The sequence below is a fragment of the Macrobrachium nipponense genome, chromosome 1 (assembly GCF_015104395.2).
Source record: "Macrobrachium nipponense isolate FS-2020 chromosome 1, ASM1510439v2, whole genome shotgun sequence".
Classification (NCBI taxonomy): domain Eukaryota; kingdom Metazoa; phylum Arthropoda; class Malacostraca; order Decapoda; family Palaemonidae; genus Macrobrachium; species Macrobrachium nipponense.
The window spans coordinates 133,695,021-133,702,520 of record NC_087200.1 but is presented as its reverse complement, the minus strand read 5'-3'; positions in this window follow the sequence as shown (position 1 = coordinate 133,702,520).

The window sequence follows — 7,500 nt, the reverse complement described above, 5'->3', positions numbered from 1 at the left end:
TAGAAATCACAAGGACTGGACTATTCTCCTATCTGGTGACTTCAACTTTCCTTTCGTAGAATGGAAAGAACGAATAGGAGACTGTGGTTGTACTTATACATATAAAAAAGAGAGTAATAGTAGTGCAGAAGATAAGAGGCAATTTGAAAAGCTATTAGATATGCTACTAGAATACAACATTCAACAAATAAATCACCTGCCAACAAGAAAGGAAAATACTTTAGACCTAGTATTTGTGAACGAGATGAATTATGTTAAAGAAATAATAGTTTATAATGCGAGTATTTCAGATCATAATGTCATAGAATTAACAGTTCATTCCAAAGCAAGTGAAAATAGAGATAAGCAAGAAATGAAAAAGTGGGAAGGATATGGAAAATACAACTTCTACAGTAAAAATATAAAATGGTCAGAAATTAATGAAGAATTAAACAAAGATTGGGATAACATTTTCGTAAGTGATGACATAAGGGTAAATACGGAGATATTATATAAAATATTGGAGAAAATAGTGGATAAATATATACCGAAGAAGAAAAGTAAACATCATTCATGCATACCAAGAGACAGAAGGATCTTGTTCCAGAAAATCAGAAAGTGGAAAAAAGGTCTTGCAAAAGAAAAAAATGCATGGAAAGTTATAGAACTAAAAAGTAAGATAGAAAATGCAGAACAAAAGATTATACAATCAAAAGAAAATGAAAAACGGGACTTGGAAGAAAAACCCTATTAAATATCAGCAAAACCCCAAACTATTATACTCATATGCGAAGAAGATGAATAAAAGAAGAATAGAAATAGGCCCTCTGAGAATTGAAGGGATTTTAACGAATGAAAAAAAGGAAATTTGCAACATACTGGCAGAACGATATAAGAGAGAATTCACCCCTAGAATAGATAATGAAGATAATGATATAGAAGTAAGGGACGAAAATAGTGAATATTTAGCTGACATAGAAATTAATGAAGCTGATATTGTGCAGGCAATTAATGAAATTAAAAATGGAGCTGCTGCAGGGCCGGATGGAGTCCCTGCTATTTTGTTAAAGAAAGTAGTTCATTCTATCGCAAAGCCACTTGCAATATTATTAAGACAAAGTGTAGATACAGGCAAGATTTATGATGAGCACAAATTAGCATATATCACCCCTACTTTCAAAAGTGGATCAAGACTAGAGGCAAGTAATTATAGGCCTGTGAGTCTAACATCACATATTATGAAAGTGTATGAAAGGGTAATGAAGAAAAATATTATGAAACATTTAATAAAAAATAATTTGTTTAATATAGGACAACACGGTTTCGTACCCGGAAAAAGTACACAAACCCAACTGTTAGTCCACCGTGAGAACATATTCAAAAATATGAAAAGCGGAAATGAAACAGATGTGGTTTATCTAGACTTTGCAAAAGCTTTTGACAAAGTAGACCATAATATATTAGCAAAGAAAATTAGAAAACACAATATCGTAGATAAAGTAGGAAGATGGTTAAAAGAATTTTTACACAACAGAAAACAGATAGTTATTGCAAACGATGAGAAATCGGATGAAACCAAGGTAATATCCGGTGTGCCACAAGGTACGGTGTGCTAGCTGCAATATTGTTTGTTATTATGATTGAAGACATAGACAGTAATGTTAAGGATTCGGTAGTGAGTAGTTTCGCTGATGACACAAGAATAAGTAGAGAAATTACTTGTGATGAAGATAGGAACGCTCTACAAAGAGACCTTAACAAAGTATATGATTGGGCAGAGGTAAATAGGATGGTATTTAACTCTGATAAATTTGAATCAATAAATTATGGAGACAGAGAAGGAAAGCTATATGCATATAGGGGACCTAATAATGAGACAATCACAAATAAGGAAGCAGTTAAAGACCTTGGTGTGATGATGAATAGGAACATGTTATGCAATGATCAAATAGCCATTCTGTTGGCAAAATGTAAAGCAAAAATGGGAATGTTGTTACGGCACTTCAAAACAAGAAAAGCTGAACACATGATTATGCTTTATAAAACATATGTTCGTAGTCCACTTGAATATTGCAATATGATATGGTACCCACACTATCAAAAGGATATTGCACAAATAGAGAGTGTACAAAGGTCCTTTACAGCTAGAATAGAAGAAGTTAAGGACCTAGACTACTGGGAAAGACTACAATCCTTAAAATTATATAGTCTAGAAAGGAGAAGAGAACGCTACATGATAATTCAGGCATGGAAACAGATAGAAGGAATAACAGAAAATATCATGGAACTAAAAATATCAGAAAGAGCAAGCAGAGGTAGATTAATAGTGCCCAAAACTATACCAGGAAAAATAAGGAAAGCACACAGAACATTAATCCACTACGCACCAGCATCGATAATGCAGCGTCTATTCAATGCGTTGCCAGCTCATCTGAGGAATATATCAGGAGTGAGCGTAGATGTGTTTAAGAATAAGCTCGACAAATATCTAAACTGCATCCCAGACCATCCAAGATTGGAAGATGCAAAATATACCGGAAGATGTACTAGCAACTCTCTGGTAGACATTAGAGGCGCCTCACACTGAGGGACCTGGGGCAACCCGAACGAACTGTAAGGTCTGTAAGGTAAGGTAAGGTCTCTTTCCCTCTTTCTTCTCACTTATACCAACTCTCTCTCTCTCTCTCTCTCTCTCTCTCTCTCTTCCCCTAAACACCCGCTCTTCTCTGTCTCTGTCTCTATCTCTCTCTAACTCTCCCTAACTTTCTTCCTCTTTCTTAACCCTAACACCTAGTCTATTCTCTCTCACCTCCTCTCCCTCTCATTCTCTCTCTGTCAACCCCCTTCTCAAATTACACCCTCTTTAATGTCATTGATGTTTACTTTATAGTATTCTTTTCCACATGATAAGTCATATGTACACAGAAATTATGTAAGATAAATTCATAAAGTAACTATACTCTGTTTTTTTCTATCTGTCCACCCGCCTGTGGTGTGTGCGTATGGTAACACTGCGTCGCGGGCTTTAAATAGTCACGCTATGTGTAAGTTTCAGGTAAATAAAAGGATATCTGGGCGTACATTTGCAACTGATAAGTGTTTTAATAATTTACTGTATGCGAACTTCACCGTTAATATTCGAAATAGGGTTATTATTATTGTTGAATGTAAGCTGAATGTAACTATCTAAAGCCCGGAATGCAGTGTTACCATACGCAAACGCCACACGCTGGTGGACAGATGGAAAAAACCCGAGTATAAATCTACAGCCATAACCAGCCCCGTTTCAAGGGCAGAACCAGCTCCGTTTCAAGGAATCCCTTCTCACCCCTACCTCCTTTGGAAGAAAGGAGGTAGGGTGAAACCCCATTATCAACCATCTTAGGGGTCCCCACTATAACCCTGCCAAGTTTCATGCCCATCGGACCAGCCTTTTGCCCGTGATTGAATGACAGACAGACGGAAGGACAGACATAACGCCCATTATAATAAGATTATTATTATTATTATTATTATTATTATTATTATTATTATTATTATTATTATTAACTGACCGACCCAGATCTGCTTGGGATAATTCTGAATGACAAGACTCTCTCTCTCTCTCTCTCTCTCTCTCTCTCTCTCTCTCTCTCTCTCTCTCTCTCTCTCTCTCTCTCTCTCTCTCTCTCTCTCCTACAAAACATTACTATTATTATTATTATCATAAGAGAGGGAATGAAGTGAGGGAATACTACAAATAATGATAACAATAATAATAATTCTAATTAACATTATTATTATTATTATTATTATTATTATTATTATTATTATTATTATTATCATTATTACAAATATACCAGCAAATGCATAAAGCGGTCATTAAAAGCCTCCTGCTAGTTCAAGAAGAGGTAAAAAACAAAGAAAAAAAATTTCTTAATAATAAAAAATCCATTACTTCTGCACAGTCTTAGCTGTTTAATTGCTAAGCGCGAAGGGTACTTATTTCATGGTTTGCCTGGTAGATATTAACACCATATTAATGAGCTCTTTTGCAGCCTAGGTGACTTTACTTCATTAATATCCCTAAGGAGTATTTACATTCCTTGAGAAGTAAGGGATTTTTTCAATATTTTCTTGCTCATGTTAAGATTTCCTTAGTTAAATGACCACTGAAATTCACTCATTAGTTTTTGCAATTGGAGGAAATAAGAATATAAATAAAGTTCTTTTTTGAGATTGAGGTACCGGTTATGTATACAAACTATAGACTGGTGCAAAAAAAACACAAATATTTCGAACAGCAAAATGAAATGTAGTTGAAAAGGCAGATTCTAAATTTTTTAAAACAAACTTAGAAGGGATAACACTCTGTTTTTTTACCAATATGTGTTATAACTGCATACTTCTTCTTTCCCACCGTTATCCCTTCATTAAGGGGTCGGTTGCCTGATGCACCTTCTCCACTGCCTTCTATCAAAGGCATCATCCTCCTCCAAACCTCTTCTCTCTATATCTTCCTTCACTTTATCTCGCCATCTAATTCTCTGTCTTCCTCTCGATCATCTTCCTCTAACAGGTTCCTCCCAAGCCCTCTTCACCCTCTCCTCGTCATCCATCCTCAACATGACTCTCTTATCACCTCTGTAATCTTTACTAAGCCTCCCTTTTTCTTATTTCATCATTTTCCAATCCTTCAAGCAGTCCTATTCCCATAATCCACCTCAGTATGCTCATCTCTGTTCTCTCAAGCTTTACTTCCTCATTTCTTCTCAGAGCCCATGTTTCTGCTCCATACATCAATACTGGTCTTATCAATGTTATATATATTGACTTTTAGCTTGATTTGTATTTTCTTATCACATACTACTCCAGCTAAGTCTCTCCACTTTCCCCATGCAGCTTTTATCTTACTGTCAACTTCAGCCTCACATCCTCCCTCTCTGCTTAAAGTAGATCCTAAGTATTTAAATTTGTCTGCCTGTTTTATAATCGAGCCTCTTTTTTCTTGTATTACTATTCTGTCTCTCTCTTCCCTAATGCTCAGTAAAATCTGTTTTATTCACATTCACCTCTAAAGACTCCTGCCACTCTCCAACCCGTCTCTGTAGGTCCTCATTTTCAGCAGTAATCACCAGATCATCGGCGTACAACAACTCCGACAGCTCTTCATTCCTGATCTCTTCACTCAACACATCCATGATCAGCACAAACAAAAATGGGCTTAATGCTGACCCCTGGTGTAATCTAACACTAATTTCAAAGTTTTATGGTTCCCCAACAGCTGTTATCACTTTTGTGCTTGTTCTTTTATATATCACCTCAACCAGTCTAACCAACTTTTCTGGGATTTTCCTTTTCCTTAAACACCAAAAGATCACTTCTCTTGGGATTATATCGTATGATTTCTCCAGGTCTATAAATGCACAATAGAGCTCCTGGTTTCCCTCTAGCCTCTTTTTCTGTAGCTGTCTTATTATGAACATGGCATCTACTGCCCCTCATCCTCTCATGAATCCATATTACTGTTTCCCGATCTTTACAATCTCTCTTAACCTCTCATCTAGTATTCTCTCTAAAACTTTCAACACATGCTCTGTCAGTTTAATTCCCCTGTAGTTACCACAATCCATGACATCTCCCTTCTGCTTGTATATATTTAGCATTAGACTCTCCTCCCAGTCCCTTGGTATTTCTTCCTCTTCACATTTATAGCTTTTAATAAATCCAGCATTCATTTCTCCTCTCTTGGTATTTCTTCCTCTTCACATATAGCTTTTAATAAATCCAGCATTCATTTCTCCTCCTCTGTACCTAGTAATTTGATCATTTCAATTTGGAACTGTGATGGACCTAGTGATTTACCATTCTTCATTTTCCTTAATGCTCTCTTCACTTCTGTATCCTGTATCTCCATCAATGGTCCCTCCACCCTCTGTGCTCCCCCCATCTCCTCGCTCTCATTTAAGTATTTAACAGTTGTTCAAAATACTCTCGCCATCTCTTTTTAATGTCCTCATTCCTATATAATGTATTTCCATCACTATCCTTGATGACACCAAATTTATGCACATCCTGTCTCGTCTTTTCCTCAAGTCTGAAATCTTATAGATATCATTTTCTCCTTCTCTTGTTCCTGGTCTTTCATTCTACTGCTCTGCTGCTCTTCCAATAGCCATACCTACCCTCCTTCTTGACTCTCTTTCCTCTTCTCTGTACCTCTCTTCTGCACCCTGTGCATGCCTTACTTTCCAATTCTTAAATGCTTTTGATTTTCTTTAAATTAATCCTTGCATCTCTCCATTCCACCACTACTTTTCTCCTCTCGACACTCCATATCTGCTGGTTCTTCCCACCAGTTCCTCTGCTTCCCCTACATATATTTCTCTCATGTCTACCCAGATATTTTCCACTCTGTTACCCTGTCCAAATTCTAAGTTCTCCCTTTCCAGACATCTCTCTCTCACAGTCCTCCTAAATTGGCCCCCTTTTCTCCTTTAAGGTCCCATATCCTAATTCTAGATCGTCCCATTCTCTTATAGGGTTTCCTACCTCTCATTTTAAACTCCATCACCACCAACTTATGTTGTTTAACACACGCTTCTCCCAAGATCACTTTGCAGTTTGTCACATTGCTTTTGTTGGCTCCTCTAACCATGATAAAATCTAAATGGCTCTGCACTCCTCCACTTTCATAACTTATTTAAGCACTTATCTAACTTTTGACACCATGTGTTCATACAGTTCAATTCAAAACTCTGAGGCATCTCCAATAAATCATTCCAAACCCATGGCCTCCGTGTACCTCCTCACAATGTTATAAAACTCTCATACTAAATATCTTAAACTTTAGAATTACATTGATAAAGAGCACTAACCAAACAAAAAATTAAGAATGAAAATGTCACTTGATACTTGATGACTAATAAACACAACCAAATTGAGTATGGTTTGTTGTAAAATACCTATAATTAATCCCATTATTCTTAAAAAGAAGAAGCAGAATATGCAATATTCACGATGTAAATCATAAATACAAACGGGAATACCACAATGTTAGTTATACAAACATCAAAGTCATCAAAGCATCAGCCAGGTAAGAATACGCTTACATATTTGTTAGCGTTATTAGTGACCCCGTTATGAAATAAGGTAGAAATGCAGAGAATGTAGAGCACCATAGGTCGTCTGTATTTTTATTAAACCTCAAGACCTATTATTATGATTATCATTATTTCCGCTGATTAGGGCATATTTTTTGAGTCTAGATTATTTGCTTATAATCTTGTTTGTCTGTCTGTCAATATGATTACCATCAGGATCAGGCAAAAGAGTTGTGAGGATTTTTTGAGGACATTTTCCACTTAAGCCCACAGACTGACAACCAGTGACTATATATCGAGAGAGGCAGCAATGAAAGTTTTAAGGATAAGGGGCCTCTCAGGGACAGATTGTTAAGCCTTGTTCCAGCGTTTCAGGCTTAAGCGAAAGAAACCCTGCTGATACACAATAAATCAATATTTTGTAGAGCGGATTTGTCAG